The sequence below is a fragment of the Ambystoma mexicanum genome, chromosome 3q (assembly GCF_040938575.1).
Source record: "Ambystoma mexicanum isolate Mex_15411 chromosome 3q, UKY_AmexF1_1, whole genome shotgun sequence".
In the NCBI taxonomy this organism is placed as follows: domain Eukaryota; kingdom Metazoa; phylum Chordata; class Amphibia; order Caudata; family Ambystomatidae; genus Ambystoma; species Ambystoma mexicanum.
In genome coordinates, this window is record NC_090926.1 from 1131079029 (window position 1) to 1131100067 (window position 21039).

The following is a 21039-nucleotide window of genomic DNA, read 5'->3' on the forward strand; positions in this document are numbered from 1 at the left end:
CATGGCGAACCTCTCCGCTGACTCCAAGGACGTTAAGAATAAGGTTTTCCCTTCGTATTCCACCCTGAGTTTAGCCGGATGCATCATTGAGTACCGTATGTTTTTCTTTTTTAAGGTGTTTTTTGCCGACTGAAAGGGTTTCCGTAATTCTTGTACATGTTGACTGAAATCTGGAAACAGTCTGATGGTTGCTGAGCCCCATCTCAGGGAGCCTTTAGCCCGTGCTGCCCGAAGCAATATATCACGATCACGATAATTAAAGATGCAGGCGATTATAGCCCTCTCAGGAGCCCCTGGAGGAGGTCTAGCCGCCATGGATCTATGGGCCCACTCTACCATGAACAGGTCTGTGACCGGGGATTATCCAATACCTCCCCGAGTAGCTTCTCCACAAACACCTCCCTATTGTCTATTGGTGTGGATTCCGCAACCCCAGTAATCCTGATGTTATTTCTTCTCAATCTACTCTCCAAATCATCATTCTTGGCGACCACCTTTTTGACCATCTGCTTTAGAGAGGCCATCTCCCTCTGTAATTCAGCTATCTTATCCTCCCCAGCACCAATCCGTTGCTCTGCCTCGGACATCCTGCCACACAGTTTATCGATTTGGATTGCTGAGACATCCACTTTGCAAGTGAGCGCATCTATTTTCGCTCCCAGACTGTCTGTGCTACCTTTGAGTGGCAATAATGTCTGATTAAGCACAGAAATGTCTAGTTGAGAGGCACTAGAGCTGCCCCCCTGCTGCTGAGGGTCAGTGCGGGCAAATTGATACATCTTTGATTGCTTCTTCTTGTTCCCCATGCCTCCAACGCCCCCCTCAAGATGTTTATGCATTGGCTGGAAGTGGAGAGGGGGGAAGTGGGGAGTTCCCAGAGCCCCCCGCCAAGACCCGAGAGGCCCAGATGCAGTGGCAAGACCCATTAGCAGTCCAACTCGATCAATAGCGACCTCTACGTCCTGTTTAGCACACCACGATGCAAGGGTCAAGGCGGGGCCACCCCATCAGCCAGCCAACAACCTCATTGTATACCATTAGCATGTCTCAGCCAAGACTAACAGGCGCCCCCACCACTGAGGTAACCCTAAGAAGCACAGCGGGGCCGCGCCACTCACCCCGCCCCCCAAGGCAGCCATCACAACCCGCTGCCCAGCCAAAGTCCATAGAACAGGGGGCAGGGGTCCGCAGTGCACCAAATAATCAGGATACAATCCGGGTATGCAGACCTACTATAGCACCAATGCACCATTAGACACTCACCAGGGTGCGTTACAGGCTGCCCTCCCGCCTGAAGACTGTTCACCAGGTATCACCTAGACTTTAAATCATGGGGAATAGGCTGGGTCCTGTATTAGCCAGTTCCATGGTAAGGTCAATATAGCTGAGCATAGGTCTGCTTGCTGGTGCTTCAGGTTTTCTGTGTGAGACTGTTGTCCCCAATCTCCTTTTGATTTTGTGTCATGCATAGGTTCTTATGTGGCTGACCCCTCTTTGGTGCAGTGCTCTACACCATGAAAGTTTTATATGGACTGGTATGCAGGAGATCCTTTGGTGTCTTCCAGTATGACTGCCAGCATTACTCCCTCATAACGGGAGGCAAGAGCAAACAAGCGAGCCATGAGGTCCCCCAACCACGTGGGGGACTCAGAGGAGCACCAATCTCACCCCCCCCCAGACTCACCGCAGAGCCGTGATGCAGCGGGCACCCGTGCTCTGCTCCTCGTCCACCTCTGTGGGGGGGGGAGGCGGCGCTCGGTCGTGGCCGCCACCGCCAAACTGATGATCCAGGCACCCCGGAGTCCACTCCCCTAGGCAGCCAAAATCTGCTCGCCTCTGCGGGGCCGTCCGACCCCAAGCCCGGAGTGAAGACAGGACTCCTGCGCACCGATGCGCGCTCCTTAACAACCAGCCCTCGAGAAGAGCGGCTCCCAATGGTAGCACTCTTGGGAAACAGGCCTCAAAGGGGCACACACTAATCAAAAGTGCCACCCTCACACCAGGGTGTTGCACACCAAAGGCGTTTCAAATGCAGTCTTACAGAAGGGGGGCAGGTTTAGGATGTCAGGCATTGCACATCTCAAATGAAGCACTGTTGGTATGTTACTAGAAGACAAAGATCACTTTTTAACAAGTATTTGAACCCTTAAAGGTTGCTTTTGTCCAATCTGGGTGGCATTTTGCTGTTATAAGGAAGGGGACTCCCATTGCTTTCTTGATTCATTTTGAAGATTGAAGACTTTAAGAAGAATTTGTTTGGACCCTACTGTGTGAGCAGACCTTTCCAGAGTCCACCAGTTGTGAGGTGCAGGCAGGTATTGCAAGGCAGAGGCAAGCTTTGCCCCCTACCCATCCCCAGGCCACAGTGGCCATGAACTGCTGTTGAAGCAAGACATGCCTCTGTCTGCCAGCTGCATTGATACCAAGACTCATCACTGGATTCCTGCAGGTGCTAGCTATCTTTCCACACATTGGGGTGAAGAGATTAAGGACCAATCTTTTCTCTGACCTGTTGGATGTGGACTCATAGCACCAGAAGGAGCCAGCTGGTTTCCTATATTCTACACCAGCAAACCACCATTGAATGAATGTTGATTGCATTAACCACCAGGACCCATGGTGCTGCTTTTGGCACTTCTGTCAAGCCTCTTTGAAACTCTGTTGCAGCAGACCAGTTAGCCACTGCCCCGCATCAGCTGAGCGTGTTGCTTGCTGCGGCTTGCTACAGAAGTTTTCAACCGTATTTCCGAAACCGCACCTTGGACCACCAGCATCTACATTATCCACCCAAGCCTGAATGCCGTTCCAACCGTGGTGACCTCATTGAGCCATATCCTTCAAATTGCTGCATAAAACCACAACACGCTTCATCTCAAACTCATCTTAAAGCATGCACCCCCATCTTGATCACCACGGCTCGCTGCATATGCACCTGGTTTGACTGACTCGCAGAACGTTAAGAAGCCTGAATCGATGCTCTCGAGCCACCACAAACTGAGAAGGGTAATATTTCAAGGTCCTAGCCCCTTTGGCCAATTTATGGCACCCTAAAGACTGCTAACCCACACATTTGAACCTTTTCTCAACCAAGACATATCCTTTTGGTAACACTGTTGTGATTTATTTACTTTGCATCCCTGCTACATTACTAGTAGTGCTTGCATCTTTTACATTCTGCATATTCTGTGCTCTTTCCAGAAGCGTGGAATTTTGTTAATCTTTGTATAGTACAGTTAATGAATATGGTGTGTTTAATTAAAGTGTATATATGTTTTATAGAACCTTGAATAGACATTCCTTTAGTGTACTATTGCTGTTTGGGTGGCCACTGTTATCACAGTCATACCTCGCTTTAAAGTAGTGCCTACCCTCGGCCTGCATTACCACAAAAGGCGTAGGATGTGTATCTCCTCACTGTGCCTGTTTCACCTTTATGACTGGGGTCGCTCTTTTTTGTGGAAGTGTGAGTGTGATAGATGAGTAGGCAGTTTAGCTATTTACTCATCACTCGACTCTTGCAGGGCACTAGATATTTAATCATACTGCTTCCCCAGAGATTGGGATGTACAAGACCCTTTGGACCAAACCCTATTTTTTTCCACCATAGGGCATTTACTACCCCTGTTTCCCTTTTTAAATGTGACCTTTGTTGGAGTTGCCCTCTATTCTCAGATTCTTTCAAACATATGTTTGTTGAATGTCATTATGTAAAACTCTTTTGGATTTCTGTCTGGCAAACGATCAAACTCATTTTTAAAACTCAACAAGATTTTGTTTTGACTTTCTTATCTTTGGGAGCTCCTTCCTACAAACTGTAGTAGCCAACGAACATACAAAAAAACTTTTTGATTTATATCTCATGGTTGCACTACAAACCATTACTTCAAATTGGAAAAGTCTGCAACGCATTCATTATAAGTGTTGGTGGACTAATATCTGTAATCTCCATAGGCTGGAACATTGTATAGCCTCTTCTCCTCCTCTATTATGCAAGCATAATTTGAAATGGCAACCGTTTCTTGATTTTTTATCTAATACAGATAATCACTAATACTATCCTTATGTATTTCCTTATTCCCTCCCCCTTCTCCCTTTGTTTGTGTTTCGTCCTGTTTGTCATGTTAGTTATATATCTAGTCTATTACTGCATTATTGTTTTATTAAGCCCCCTTCATTCATTTAAAAAAAAAAATTGCATTTGTTGTTGTTAGCAAAACCACTTTATTTATACATACGTGATATTTTGTATAACTCGTCTATGCTTCCTTAAATAGTCTTGCTAGTTTTACTTCCTAATAATTGACACTTGTTATTTTTATTGTTAATGTTATTGAATATCTTGTAGGTTGATTTCTCATAATAAAAATCTTTCAAACTTAAAAAAAAAACACCCTTCGGACAAACTCTCTGATGCGCTTCTTCTACAACCGTGATAAGGAAACAGGGAAATTCAGGGTGAATGGTATCTGCTCGCAGATAGAACTGAGGTTGCACATGCATGAATACTAGCTCAGCATGTCATAGTGTTCTTGTGGATGAGTATGGCAAAGGGAGTGAAACCCTGTCCATGAAAGCCATCCAAGGTAATATCCCCCACTTTTCTAACCACACCCCAGGGAACTGAGTCAAGAGAACTTGATGTAGAGCACAGGCCGTCACCCTGGGTTGTGCCAGGTGAGACGGAGACAGGCATATAAACAACAATAACAATAGCAGCTGTATGCTAGACTCCTCCCTCTTAAAAGCACTCTAATAATAGCTTATTGTTTACTACAGATTTTTGCAGTAGCACCTGGAGCAGTATCTAGTCAATTCATCTAAACCCATTCCATCTAATACCATTCCATCCAAATGTTTCAATCAAAAAAATGTACATCTAATGCATGTTTTTGGGGGGTAAAGGGTTCATTTTTGTTCAGGTGCATTGTAAAGGGTAAAAAACAGGGGTTTGGGGGGGACCCCGGCCCCAAAACAAGAAGAAAAGAAATGCATTAGATGGAAATATTTCGATGGAATGGCTTAGATGCATTGGTTTTAGATGAAATGACCATAAACCCCTGGAGCCTTCCAAGTACCAGATTGAATTGCCAATAAACTGTCTCAGACCCAAATAACCAGACAGACTCAAATAATATGGCAAAATACTACTTTTTTATCCGCTCAAATAAAGTAGGGAAACCTGCTGAACAAACAGATTGCGGCTCACACACTTTCGACTACATTTCAATTACACAAAGGCTTTATACCTCGATGTACGTCAGCTATGATGACATCCTACGTGGCAAACAGTAAAAATCTATTGAAAGGAATAATTGATTAAGAGTCCATATATATCTATACTTTATTTAGGTGTTAGTAACATAATTGACTGTCCTCTATCTGGTAGGCACAACTTAAACTAACTCTAACTACATATAATACAGATTAATAGCAGAATAACAGCAGCGGACTGGCTTCTGCAACAATGTATGGTGCACTGCTGCATAGTCCCTTATGATTGGTTGTCATTCTCTTCCAACCTTGGACATTCGGCTCATTAGCAGCACATAAGTAAGAAAAACAAAATCCAGGTGCGGGTATAAATGTCAGACCACTGCCCACTTGTTCAATTAGCCTACCATCTCTCATCAGTTAGGCCCTAAACCAAGGCTTCTTCTTTGTAGTTGACCTTGCTGACTGTTCCCTTCCTTGGGACTTTCAAAGGAGTGAAAGTACATTGCTATCTTTGTCTGGAGCTTAGTGAATAGACCTTCTCTTCTGGTCTTGAACCATGTGTGAGGAGACTACGGTGTTGTTGATCCTGACCTTTTATTTAGTGCTTTTTGATTCAATTATACAGGGTGCTGTTGCTCCTCTTGTCCTCTGGAGACTTGGTTGCTCCGTCTTACATGTACTTTCTGCATCTTTGATTTTTCAATTCTTGCCACCTAAAAACTTTCTTTGCTCTGCTTAATTTAGAGGAAAATGTCCTACATGCATGGCGTATCCTCTTGAACTCCCTTTGTGCCTTGCAGTTGCTTCTCATTATGGCATCCTTGACCCTGAGCCAGACAAGTATCATTTGCACAAACTGTTGTCCAGTACATGTCAGCTCAGCAGCCATGATCTCTCTCTTCAAGGCTTCTTGCTTATTATTTATACAGAGTTGACGTCCACATTTTCATCATGGCAGCTTTACTAACGTTATATTTTCTACTGCAGCAAGCTTCTATATGTCTCATCTACCTTGCATGCACATTTACTGTGTTTCTTCTCACTAATCTTCTCAGCATATATGATTTCTTTGTATTTCCATATTTGATTACTTCGTTAGTTCAGTTACATCTTCATTCTTTAAGTGTTTGCATATCGTTTCAGTGCAAGCTCGTGTCTTCTCTTTATGACGTCGCTTTACTCTTTCTCTAATTACACTTGCAGCTCTTCTTTGTTCAGTGGTGTATGCAGACATCCTTCCACCACTTCAGTGCGAGGGTACCTCGGATACGGTTGTCTGAGTGCATAATGTCTCTCATATCTTCGATGCAGTATTGGGATAATACCTGGTGTCATAAACAGTGTCTTCCTGTTATTCTTCCAGTCAGATGGAGGTGAGGGGCTGGACACTACAGATGACACATCTCGGGAGGGTAGCTGAGGGGCAACGTGCTCGCCTTGGAAGCAAGATGACATGGAGCACCACAGGTTCGATCCCGGGTCCGCGCTTAGAAACCTCTGGGTATTAAGCGCGTTTTAAATGACCCATCATATCATACAGCTGCCTCTCTGCAGTTTCATCATAATTTGCATGTTTAGTGCGCATTCGGCATGTAGATTAGTAGATTAGATGCATGTAGATTAGATCAAAGCCCATAATACTGAACAGGGTTACCGGGGGTTGCAAGGGTGTCCTCCTCTCTCCCAGTTCAGTATTATGTGCTTCAGGGATTGCAGGGGTGCCCCGGCATACATTAAAGGCAGTGCGGGGGACAAGGGGCAAAATCCCGAAAGATCGAATTACAAAATGCGGGCCAATGGGCTCCAAAATTTTGTAATTCGATCTTTTTTGGATAAGTCCTTTTAACGTACATCCGAAATATCAAGAAGAAGAGAAAAATATACTTTTGCAGCTGGACACAGAGAGAACTTGTCCTCATCACAAAAAAGCTACAAATCTTCATTGTCCTGACAGGCCATTCACTAAGCGTTCTAGAACGCAAGAGGGGTCATGATCAAGGAATAATGACCCACCCCCAAGTTATTGGCCCAGACGAAGTTGAGAGCTACAGTCTGGGGAAGGTCATTGTGATTGATTGATTGATTGATTGAATGAGCCATTTGTAACGCCCTCCTTACGAACCGAATCGAATCTAGACGCTGATGCCATACAATGTAAAAATTTCAAACAATCATAAATTGATGGACAGGCAGGTTGAGGATCAGTTGACTAGCGGTTCCAATGCTTATTTAAACAGATACGATTTTACTGCTTTGCTGAAACTAGGAAAAGACTCCAGCTCTCTGATCTCTAGTGGGAGAGGGTTCCATTCTTTGGGGCCTAGAACTGAAAAGCTCTGGTCGCCTATGAAAACACAGGAAGACGGAGGAACCATCAAAAGAAACTTGTCCTGCGATCCGAGGCCCTGTGCTGGCAGATAGGGTTTTAATATTTCAGTAAGGTATGCCAAGGCCAACTATTCAGACATTTACATATCAGGCATATGATCTTAAACCTGATCCTATCCTCCACAGCTATCCAGTGTAGGGATTGCCATTACCCCAAAATGGGTGTGGATGTATTTATCCCGGATACCATTCGTATTATGGTGTTTTTGCACCTTTTGACGTTGTTGAATCGTTTTTACCACAACTCCAGCCAAAAGACTATTGCAATGGTCCAACTGTGAGTTTACTAAAGCTCCCACCACTACCACATGATCACACACCAGGACAAAAGGAGGAGCTTGTCTGAGAAGTCGCAAAGAGTAAAAAACAGCCTGCACTTTGGCTCCGATTTGACCGTCATAGCCCAGATCGTTCTTCCATATACAGTTGAAGTTTTTTTAACCTGGATGGGAATTTTAATTCTGTACCCAGGAGGGTCGGGGGCAAGGGACATCTACCCTTTGTAAGGAGCTGTTTTGGTCAGAACAGGGCAATCTCTGTCTTGTTGGAATTTAGCAAAGGGAGTTAGCCGACATCCAATTGCTGATTTCGTCCAGACAGACTCTTATCCTTGTGAACGCTTCCTCCACATGGCCAAGTCTAATGTACAACCGCGTGTCATCAGCACATGACTGGAGGCCCATCCTTTGCTTACGCATTATGTCCCTAAGTGTCCTCAGATAATAACAGAGATAATGAGGATCCTTGGTGGACCCTGCAATCCTGATTAATGGAATCTGACAGAAAACCTCCCAACCTCACCTGTTGGCGGCGCCGACAGAAATGATGTAAACAAGGTAATGGCCTTAGCTGAGACCATCCCCACTTCCCTCAAACGTTTGACATGGTGCACCGTGTCAAACACTGCTGTCAGGTCTAACATCACCAGCAGCGAGAGTTGCCCCTAGTCGGCCACCCACCGCTGTTCGTCCCACACAATCATAATTGCCATTTCCATCCAATATTTAGGGCAGAACCCTGACTGTAGCGGATCCAAGAGAGACTCCTTGTCCACAAACTCCTGCAGTTGAGTAGTGAAAATGTTCTCAAAAATGTTGCTGGCCATGGTAAGCCTGCCACTGATGGTAATTATGAAAATTCTCTGTATCCACATCTGCTTCTTTCAACAGTGAAGAAATTGCTGGTTTATTTTCCCACACTTCTGACCCCTGCCAAGACCAATAAGACAACAAGCACATACAGCTGCACAAATAAAAAGGAAAGTGAAAGATTGTAGGCTGCTGCTCAAGACCTAATGTTTGGAATGTAATCTAGAACAGAGATAATAGACTGCATTTAGAACATAGACTGGGAGGAGGTCTATAATTTACTCGGGCTAGAACAGGTGATTATTACTACAAGCACTCCGGGTTGCCAATCTGGTAACCCGGGGTGCGTCCATTCATTCATTCAAAAGATTGTTTCCAAATGGCTGTCATGGAGCTGGAAGATGGGGCTCCGCTTTCATTTCCATTGCCGCCAAAAGTAAGACAGAGCGGCAGGGAAGCCATCAGGTAAGTAGGGGTCGGATGAACATGGAAATTAAGTAGAATGGAAGGGCGGTTGGGGAGAAGATGGCTGCATTGGGGAAGCAGCCGTCAGGTGGCTTTGAATGTCGGCTGGGATCGCAGGATTCATCTCGCGATTCCAGCAACATGATTGGTTTCTCCCCCGGCCCTGGGTGTTAAAAGAGTCTCCGGCGATACAGATGCCCCACATAAATGACTGAGGCCACAGGTTGGATGATAGTTGTGTAAATGCCGCCTGTCCCGTGCCTGGGCATTCACCTTCATTATTCTTTCTCATGCCGTAGGATCTACCACATCTCCAGGGGCTTCCTCCATCATAACATTCCTATCACTGTGTTATGAAGCAAAAAAACAAACCCTCAGCATCAACCCAGCCATTCCAAATACTCCATTATATGGTCCTCATAGCAGCCTGGTGGCTTTCATCCTACTCTGCTCGGGTAGCTGAACTCCTGACGGTCACTGAGAGGTATCGGATCCGAAACACCCTGGCTTCTCTCTCTCTCCATCAATGCCATCTGTCATCGTTGACTGGGGTAGCAGATTGAAAATCTAGCACTGGATCACTCTCTTGCTCCGCCGCAGGGATTTGGCAAGAGTTTCCCCAGCAAAGCTGCTGGAACAACTGCTGTTCTGTCTCACAGAAATGCTGCCTCCTTCTTCCGTCAACCTCGAGTGCTGCCTCCTGGTGATCGTCCATGTAGTGGTCTCACAGGGAAGGCATAGCATGTGCTGTGGGTTTCGTGTGTGCATGAGCACTGCGTCTCCCATTCCATGGGGACTGCGTTTGGCTATTAATTTCACTTTCTTTTGCATAGGCCGCTTCCTGCACTAGTCTGTTCAGATCCAGCCAGGAGAGCTCCCGCGAGCCTTGGTCCAGGATAAAAGATGGGATCTTTCTTCTGACAAAAGCACCTCTCATAGAGACTGGCACTTGTCACGGGCGATGCGGAAAGCCTTTTTGAGAGTCCTCATGAAGTGTTTCACATCCCCATTGGCATGGGACCTGAAAGGGGTGATGTACCAGGTAGTGACTCCATAGGACCTCCGAAATCATTTAAATTCTCTGGCCAGAAATAGGGGCCCATTAGTCAACCTTTTTGACTCCTGGATGCCATGGGCTGCAAAGAGCTCTTCTAGATCAGGGACAGTTACGCTGTGGGTGCCACAAACAGTACTTCCAGATACCTGGAGTATTCATCAAGAACCACCAGGAAGTGACAAGATTGTTGCACAGTACTAACGTCAATGCTGCACACCTTCCATGATTCAACAGCTCGGAAAGGGGGTGCAATGGGGGGTTCTTTGGCTAGAGGTCTAGCGGCCTGACACCAGACACAGCGACACAGTGCAGTATCAACTTTAGCCTCAAGATCGGGGAACCACACTTTCTCAAGGAGTTGAGCTTTTGTTTTTCCCGCCCCTGGGTGCCCTGTGTGTACTAGGTTTATGACCTGCTCCAAGGGAATGACTAATTGCGAGCCTTGTAAAACGATGCTCTCTAATTCAAATTCAGCCCATGCCTCACTTTCCACACATGCCAGTGTTCTGTGCTGGTTCGTTGCCAGAAACATTTTCCACTGACCTGCATGTAGATGGGTCAGGAGATCTTTCAGACCTTCATTACGCTGTATGGCCTCCACCACATCTTGGATGTTCATTCATTTTGTAATGACTGACCTTGTGATCATGCCGGAAAATCCCTCAACTCCTTTGTCCATCTCCATATGTATGGCAGGATGCTGTCGAGGTTTGCAAGACAGATAGTCAGCTGGGTTGTCCTTCTCGAGCTGGGAACAGAAGTGTTACTCCATAGTCTTGGAGCTGCAGCAGCCATCTCTCAAGCTGGGTGTGGGGGGCCATGGAGCAGACCTCTGCATAAGAGAGATGTGGGGTTTGTGATCAGTGTAGACTGTCAACGGATGACCAAATATGTATAGGTGGAAGTACCTGCAGGCCCACAAGACAGCCAAAGCCTCCCTCTCACATTTCTTTTGGTGGGGCTAAGAGTCTTACTCGTATAAGCAATTTGTCCCCTGTCGCCCTTTGTATGCACCTGGATGAGCACCGCTCCCAAACCTACAGGACTAGCTTCTTACGCCAGCTCAGTGGTTCTAGATGGGTCAAAGTATGCCATCATGGCATCAGCAATGAGAGCTGCTTTTGTGTTACAGAATGCTTCATGGTGAGCCTGGTGCCATGCCCACTCTAGGTCCTTTTTTGGCAACATCCTGACTATATCCGTTAGGGTATCCAGATTGGGAATGAAACTCCCACAAAAGTTCACCTTTCCTAGAAAATGGCGCACCTCTGACGGGGACATGGGGCGCTGCTTCCTTTATATGTTTGACCTTACGAGGAACAGGGGACAGGCCATGCTCATGGAACACAGACCCGTAAAAGTGTACCTTCAGTTGAAGAAAATGCCACTTCCATTGATTAAGTGTCAGACTGTGTGTTGTTTAAATCAAAGGAACACAGCTTTTAACCTCCTCAGGTGTTCCTGTCCTGATGCAGTAAAAACGAAGACTACATCACTCACATTCAGGACCCCTAGAGTCCTGTCAGCACCGCTCTGATGGTGGGTTGGAACACCTCGGCTGCAGATGACACACCAAAACTCAGCGTTTGTAGCAAAACAGTCCCACATGCGAGGAAAAGGTCATGATCACGCCCCAGTCAACACATAGCTGCACTTGATGGTAGCCTGCATACAAGTCAATGGTCGAGAACACCTTTGCCCCCCGCATATCCTCCAAGATGTCATTGAGATCAGGGATGGTGTGTCTCTGACGCTGAATGGCCCTCTTGGGAAGCCTCATGTAAACATATATCCTCACCTCCTCAGGGCATTTGGGCTTGTTTGCCATGCCAAACGGTATTGTGTGGCCCCTTCCAACGTATCGATAATGTACGATACCTACACATTGGTGGAGCTCATCCTTCATCTTTTTCTTAAGTGGAACAAAATTGTTCGGTGGCGCTGGGTTATTGGCTTCTTGCCTTAGAAACAACTGGTGCCCTCCAACAGTTCCATGAAACCTTCCAACAATTTCTCAACATCACGCAAAGTCTACTAGGCCTAAGTCACCAGCTGCAGTGCAGCTGAGCAGGGGGTCCGTTGCGCTGCTGTGACTGAAAAGGCTGTAGGTATCAACACACAGTCATAGATGACTCATGTGTAGAAAGCACCATCCAGTGGGATAAGTGAAGATATATGGGAAGATACAGAGACGAGGCGTGGTCTGTTTCGGAGAGGGGGTCAGCCACTGAAACTGGGTAGTTGCCATGACTGAGGCCCCAGTGTTGATGTGGACTGGCACCATTGTCGAGAGGATTGTAACGGAACAGCAGGGTTGCCTGCATCTTCCTCATCGTCTTCCTTCTCTGGTCGTGAAAGAGTAGAGAGTTGATTGTTGTCTACCACTGCTACCTGTCTTTGGTGGAGCCACGATGGCGGTGGCGGACAACTGGTGTGTGACACAGATCTTGGAGCCTGGCACACCTTATCAAAGTGGTTGCATTTGGCACACCTTCCAACGGACGGACCCTATTAGGTACATGGGAGCAGGCCCGAAAAGCAATGCATGGCTTGTGTCGCTCCACTGACAATTTTGATTCTGGTGGTCTCGCTCTTGTGGCTTTCCTGTTCCTAGGCCACGGATGCAGTTGCATGCATCTCTTCTATCTGAAGGGACTTGAAGGAGTTTTCCATATGCACTCTCTCACTGCGGCCAGATAGTGGGCTTCGCGGAGCTCCAGAATCCTCTGCAGCTCGATAGCGAGTTGGCGGCACAACTGTGACAATGCTTAGTGTTCGATGATTTACACCTGCATTTAATTAGTTTAATCTCTCAACCGACACGACACAGCCAGCTGACAGAGCTGGGCATGATATGCATCGAGGGATTCAGCTGGGCCCCGGCTTGCTTCACGTATGCATATCCTCTCGTAGTCTCTGTTGACCAAGTAGGTTTCCAGGGCCCTTTTGGATGCATCGTACGAGTCATCCTGGGACTGCAAGGTCTTGACTATCTGCTGGACTTCCCCGCCTGTGTAGAGTAACATCATGGATCTTCTGGCCTCATCGTTGTCAATACGCAGTGACGTAGAATATCTCGAGGCACGACCACCTGTTCTCGGCTTGCAAGCCGCCACTCACTTCGGTTACCAGTCATTTGGTCGAAAACCAAATGATCGAATGCCATTTGATCGAGAGCCTTTTTTTTAGGGGGGGTTCCCCCCCAACCCCACTTTTTCTATATTAATTTTTTTTTTACCAAAGAAAAATAAAAAAATATATAAATAAATAAATAAATGGCCATTCAATCTTTTATTTTCGACCATTTGACCGGACACCACTCACTTCTTAATACCACACCAGTCTGCCAGAAGTCGAACACAGCACCCAAAAGTATGGAAACCTGTTTGGATGGGCTGTAGTGAAGTGATGTGCAGTAGGGGATTCTGGCCACACTTGCCCAGTGGACAATCAAATCTTAGTAATCTCTTTGAGCAGGGCCTGGCATCTACATCTAGGGAATAATTAAAGCACGGGGTAGGGACACACTGGATCTGGCAATGCCAACCTGGTTGCCATGAGCACTGGCGTCACTGGAGCCCGTGCAGCCCCCATGGTGCAGGGAGCCCCATGGTGGCACACCATTTGCTTCTTTGAGAAGCTCGTTGGTGGGGGGCCCTCAGCAGTGCTTGAATGGGGGCCCCCACATGTTGTCCTACGCCACTGGCCACAAGCCATATATCGTCATGTTCCTTGATGTTTAGCCGTGTGCTAAAATCCTGGGAAGTTCTCCCTTGACATGAAGACTTGGGCACGGCCTACTGGCAGGATAGGAGACCCTCCACCTGCTACCCTTCAAATGTATGGGGTCAGGGCGGCTGGGGTTTCTCCACCCACATCCAGTGGGCCGCAGTGAGATGCAGGGGGCACTGGGTGTAGAGAGACGGTGGCACTCACCGCAGCGACTGCCACCAAAGGTGCAGTGCACAGGAAGGTCAGACTCCTACACCAGCCACCCCTGGCCAAAGTGAGTCAAGGCTCAGACTGCCCTATAGGGCAATAGGCCCATGGCCGAACCAAAAACACAAAATGATGGTGTGGGCCAGTTTTTTTGGTCAAAGCTGGCCAATCAAAGTGTGATGAGTTAATTCACTTACAGGCTAGTAGTTTTGACCAGTATTGCTGAATAAATATTCTTTAAAATGCACAATTTACATCACACTATCAAAAACTCCCCACTGCTTACTATTCAAACAGTGTCACAAAAGGAATGCGTAGCCATTTGCAACTCTGGCACATTTATTCATTGGTGCCCGAGAGAATTGTATGGCCCAGTCCGACCCTGAGTGAGTCGACGTGCACTTACAGCTGCAGAGTGTGGGGAGGCCCTCGGCATCGGAAGTTGTTTCAGGCTCTGATGATGACAGAGTCACATATAAATCACTGTCCCCACACGCTGGATGATAGTTGTGGGAATGTCCACAGATTTCTCACGATGTAGGAAGCACCACTTCACCAGAGACGTCCTCCTTCATCACGCCCAAAGCTGACTAAGGACAGGGCAGCTTCTAGTCAACTTTATGCTCTGGGCGAAACACCAGAATGTGCCCCCATCCCCTGACTGGCACACGTCACTCCCAAACTACACCTTTGTGTCGCGCGACAAAACCCCTTCTCAATATCAATTAATCTTTGCTATATTAAAGAAGAAATCTAATTTGAAAACTCAGGTGTTGCTGCGCAAGTAAATGGTTCTTCTTTCATCTGCTCTTAGGGAAAGCCCTTGGCTGAATGCAGTTTCAAACTGTCCGTACTGGAACACTGCAATGTGACCAGCCTGACGGGGTCTGAGGGCCCACTGGCCACTGGCCCTGTGTTGCAGGCATTCTGTTCGTACCACCTCACTTGTATTTCACAAGAGTCAATACTAGACTAAACATATGAATTATTTTCTGATAGAAGGAGATCATTCCAAGATGGACAGTCTAGAATGCTCATATTGTACTCCTTCAAAATACCACTATTGGAAAGGGGACAAATAGCACCAACAAGTGTTCCTGTCTGCTTTGCATTAAATCACAGAGCATTTCACAAATGTAACAGTGATTAGAGCGCTCTATATTTGATAAACAAGTCTGTGATAAAAGAGCTGTATGTGTGAATCTCTAAATTCATAACAGACACATGGCTTGGTGCTCACATCACTGTTCACAATACTCACCCTAACATTCAGATGTTTATAACCATGAACCAGGCATACTCACTCAGACAGTTTTTGTTTTTGGATGTGTGTAAACAAAATGGCTGCAACATCAGCCACTCAAATGGGGTACCCAAGCTCTTTTGCTTCTTGTTTCTGGACAATTGTGGATGACGCTGGGCTGGGTCCCAGTGTGAGCATGCCCATCTCCCAATACAGAAACAGCTTCAGGTAGTTATATCTATAGACAGGAAAGGATACCCTACAAGAGACACCCAATATACAATGCACAAGAAGGATACACAAAAAGGATGTTACCTCTTACAAACCTTAGCATGACCAGTAATAAACTGATGAAGCGCTTTAAACAAAACTGGCTTCTGATGCATGCCAAGGGTCCACAGTTCCTCAGTCACTACATTCTCACCATTACGCAGGCCTCAGGGGTTATTTCTGTAAAAAAAGAGTAGGCCCATGCTTTATCTAACACAGCTGGCATTAGCATCTCTTATTAGTGCTGGGCTGCAGCTAGTGAAAATAATGGTATACCCTGTAATACCCTCTGGAACAGCCTCCCTGCCTCTCTCTGTCTTGAACCGGACCTACTTAAGTTCCAGAAACTCCTCAAGGCCTTCCTTTTCTCTTCGTCTTTCTCTCTCCCGCTCCCCTGCTAACCTCCTCTCTCCTCGCTTCTTTCCCTCCTTCTTTCTGTGCCCTAATCTGCTCAGCTTGCTGACGGGCCGCCTGGTGCATCCCCACAGCCCTACAGGTCCCTACCGGTTCCCATCTACCTGTCAGTCCTGCACTTGCCTCCAGGCCTCTGTACTTTGCTTGGCACTCCTGCATTATGCTCCATGAGAGGGGAAACCACTCTGCATTTAACCCTTGCCCCTGCTGGACTTGGCGCACTTGTCCCCCTCCCGCTCCCTCGCACTTCCTGTCTCTGCACACTTGCACAACCTTGAATGTACTAGGCATAGCAAGTCTGCCTGTCTGGTCCTCCATTTGTCTCCCCTCCCTAGCCAGGCCTGGTATTGTAGTTTATTGTACTGTACGTTCCTTTCCCTTCCCCCTCCTCTCCTCACTCTTTCTCACAAACGTACACTAGCAGATATGCCTCTGGCCTAGTATGCTAGGTATTGCTGTATGAACATTCGGAATCTTCAAGGCCTAAGAATGATGACTGTAATCCCTTGTTCCCTTCCCACCTTGAAGCTTTTTGAAGCACTTCAGCTGTGTATAAGCGCTTTACAAGTAAACAATTACAATTACAATGGTATGGCAGTGTACGAAGGGCATTTGCCCTAGCAGATGTCCAATTTCAGGCAACTTCCTTCTTTGCTTTATGTGTTTAAGTGTGGGCACAGTATGGCATATAGGTCAGAGCCACATACACAAAACGTGCCAGTGTGCTATTGTATGGACATGGGACACATCAGACAAAAACAGGCATATGTGCAGTTACATAGAGAAGCACCACATAGATGCCATCAGCCAACAGGTTGGTGACTTGTGTAGCGCACAAATCATTGCTGCTCACATATCACTGCATTGATTTGCAATGGACTACTGTCTGCATGGTGACACACGATGAACCCTGCTTTCCTAATCACGTTGCCAAGTCACATTGCGGTGCCAGCTGGTGTGTGCTTGGCAGTGGTTGGCTTGTAAAGTAAATGAAAAGACCTTTGATGCTGAGCAGACCATGTCCATGTCCCAAAGCAGCCATCAGTATACTTAAGCAATAAAATGACAGTTAACATTCGCAGGCATGCGCCATATCTATCAGAAAATATACAAAAAAATCATGTTGGTGTGCCAAATAAAAAATACCATGAAAATAAAGAACATAGTTTAAACCCTTTTCTGTGGGGCACGTTCATTCTCTTGGAAGAATGCATAGATTTGGTCAGCTGATGCTGTGTGCTGGACTTCAGAATAAAAATGTCCCATGTTCAGTTCAGAAATGTTAATCACATACTGTGTAAAAACAATGGCTTGTTAAATGAGATATCACTTATAAATTGCCCTCACTCGAAAGGCTCTGTCAACACAAAGGGCAAGGGGCACAGGGCGTGTGTCTCCAGAGCCTCTCAGAGGCTGGTTCGGAATATGCATTCCTTTGTTTTTAACAAAGGAATGCTTAACTTTTTCTCTTGCAAGTTCAGAGGCAGCTGTCTCGGTGGGCTGCTTCCTGCGTCCTCTGACCCCCCTGATCTATTTAGCTCTGCTCCCCGGGCAATCGCCTCCTTCACCCACCCCAAGGAACGGGTCTGCTAAGAACTCACCTTCTCCAGATCCTTTTGGGCAACTTATTAGGATGCTCATGCAGACATTCTTACAAAGCTATGCACATGACACGTCCTGATAATAAACACACTGATGCTATTAACTGTGTAACAAAAGAAAAGAGCCAGGAATCACCCATGCACTGTTTTTGTATCACTGACTGGGCGACCAACAAAGTGGGAAGTGAACGCCTTGCTATTTTTTGGGGGAGAGTGGCAAAAGGTATTAATTAGTAAACCACATGCTAATTAAAAATAAAATAATAAAAAAATAATGCCAGTCTATCACAAATGGCTGGTGGTGGGAATGTGAGCAATAGGCTCTCATCCACTGCCAGGCATGGGCAAATCACCCTGGCTCCAGATGCCCACCCTTCCCTGTTTCGCATGTATCAATGCACTACTACAGCACTGAATGCCAAGAGAAACATCTGGATTCCATTGATTGTGTTCTTGAGGGAAATTTGGAAAAGTGTACATGAAATGTTGGGCTTGGAGGCTTTGAAGACTTCCCATGCTTCAATTGGGTTGAACCCAGGAATAGTTGAGAGGGGTAAACCTTTATTTTGGACGGAATGGTGTCTCAGTGGAATAAATTGGATTTGTGATGCTAATAAGGAAGGTAAATGGATTGAAGAAGAAGAGTTATGTGCAAAATTTAACATAGACGGCTATTCCAAGGGTGATTTCAGGAAATTAAAAAGATGTATAAGGGAGGTAAATGGGCAGGGTGATGCTATTGTGGACCTCTTTCTAAAGCAAAGTGAACCAGGTTGCGGATCCATAGCGAGCAGAATATACAGTCGGATTGTTTCCAATTATAGAGAGAATACAGAACTGAGAGCAGAGCAGGAGATTGGGCTGACTTGGAAGAACATTCCCGGCAAATTAAAATCCTCAACAGAGTATACGGGAGTCCGGAAAGATTGAAGAAGAGAGGTTTGATGGATTCGGGTGAATGCTGGAGCTGTGGGAATGGAGTGGGTAGCTTGGAACATATGATCTGGGATTGTATACATGCCCGTGGATGTTTACAGGATGTGTGCAACATTTGCCTGCGGTTTTTAAATCTGGATGTTGCTCTGGATTTCAAAACGATGGTCTTAGGCTGTGATGAGTTACTTGAAGATCTTTCAGTCTCTCCAAAAAAAACTCTGTTCAGGGGGGCTTGTATATGCAAAAAAATGATATTGAGGAGTTGGAAATCTCGAACCGCCCGACGGTTGTGGATTGGATTGAGGAGATGAGCTGTCTTGCCAACATGAAGAGAGTAAATTGTAGGAAACAAAGGAAGCTTAACTTGCATACTAAAATTTGGGATGAGTTTCTAAATATGTACTAGTTCTCTGTTTGTAAATATGTGTTCGCTTATCTGCATCTAACTATATTGTTTTAATTATCATTGTTGAGTATTCCTTGCTGTTTTGTCAAATGTAAAAATAAATAAATAAAAAATAAAAAAAGAGAAGCATCTGGACCCACTGCACGCAGCTGTGACATCTCCAACAGGTGCTGCCTGCCGTATTTGGCGGTCGCAGTGCAGAGCACTGTTAACATGACAACTTGAGCAGCCATTGGGTGTTCCAGATCCATCCCGTTTGCGAGCAACGTAAACAGCATGTAATGCTGCTTACTAAAACACAACAAGGTGGGTAAGGGCACCAATGCCGGTAATTCCTTACCGCCCTACTACGAGTTCCATTTGCAGGTCCTTCCTTAACGCGTGTTTTTTGCAGGCATTAAGGACGGGACCCGCAAAGGGACACCGGGGTCAATAACAGTACCGCAATTTACTGTACCGTTATTGCCGACTTCCCCCTTCCCAATGAGCCTGATAGGGGCTCAAATTGGGATGCGGAATGGCCCTGGTGAATGGGGAATTACCGGTCTCTCCAACCTCGGAATGGACCGGTAATTGCTCCATTCACCAGGCCAGAGTTGGAAGGAGTTTGGAGGTAGCCATGCCGCAAATAGCGGCATGGCTACCTCCAACCTCGTAATGAAATCCCAGTACAATGACCATCACAGCACGAGAGAGGCCCCTTTGCTCAGCAATATGTGAGGCTCTGCCACACTTGGCGATTCTATGCTGTGCAACATTTAATCTGGTACCCAGCATTGATTGTCAGCAATGTCTAGGGCATTATGAAAAGACAACATTATCAAATCGTCTCTGTTTACTACTGTCGTGATCTGGGCAAAATCTTCCTCGGGGCCAGCCCTTTGAGAGCAAAAAATACCCAATTCAGCCCAAAATACAGGTTCTATTGTGCTGAGCAGTGATCTCATGCTAGTGACAAATGACACTTTCAAAGTTTTAGCATATTTATTCTAAGCAGTGAATTTCATATACATTTGGGATTCAAGTTAGAGAATATTACAAAGCATGAAACTTAGAGAAATGCAAAATATAGTGAAACATGGAACTTAGATAAACATAGAGAAATATAGAGAAGCATAGAGAAACACAGTCTTACGTCCCTTTAATCAGCACTGGGAGACCCTGGGCTCTCATAAGCTAGCTCTAAACAAGCCCCGCTCAGAGAAGCAATGCTGCAGGACGCCGTCAGAGCCAATTCCGGGCACTTGTTTCTGCACGAATCAAGTCCACAGGACGATCTCCCCCCGAGTCATGGGAGCATGGATATTTTATAATCTCGTGCTGCCCGTCCATGACGCACAGTTCCAGAACTTTCCCTGTGCAAAATATAGGCTGGCTCATGGAAAAAACCCAACTCTGTTAATTTCCACTGCTCCGTCTGAGCCCCACCCTGGCTCCCATCTGCGAAAGCTCAGGTATGTCTTATCAGTGCCTTCCCAGAGAAAAGGAAGATTAGCTTGGGGCCAGGGCTACCGTTAGTGAGGCTGAATATTCTAAGGGAAGCAGGGATGTATTAACCCCATCTGCAAGCTCTAAAAGGCATGCACTCATAGCTTAGTGTTTATAGCGCTTAAGACTGGCTATCTAAGCGCTATATAGGTGCCATAATGTTCCAAACACTCCAAAAATGTCCATTAGCTACAGAGCTAGGGCCCTCTCCCTGCCTGTCTATCAACAATGCATAATGTGACCTATCACTCATACTAGGCCTGCATATTCCTTGTAGCTCACTACTGCATAATGGAAGTGCTACAACAGACTACTGTCAGCATTTTTAGCACATACTTTGAATACACTATTGGCTTTCAGCGGCTAATGCTGTCATCTAAAGCCCTGATTGGCAAGGTTGCAATTTCGTGTATCACTACAACTACCATCGCTTTCTGTGTAATATTACAATCTGTGGGTTCTCAGCGCCCTCTAGTGGCAAAAAGAAAAGAAAGCAGGCCCGAATCCTGAAGAAATACCAGGATCCTAAA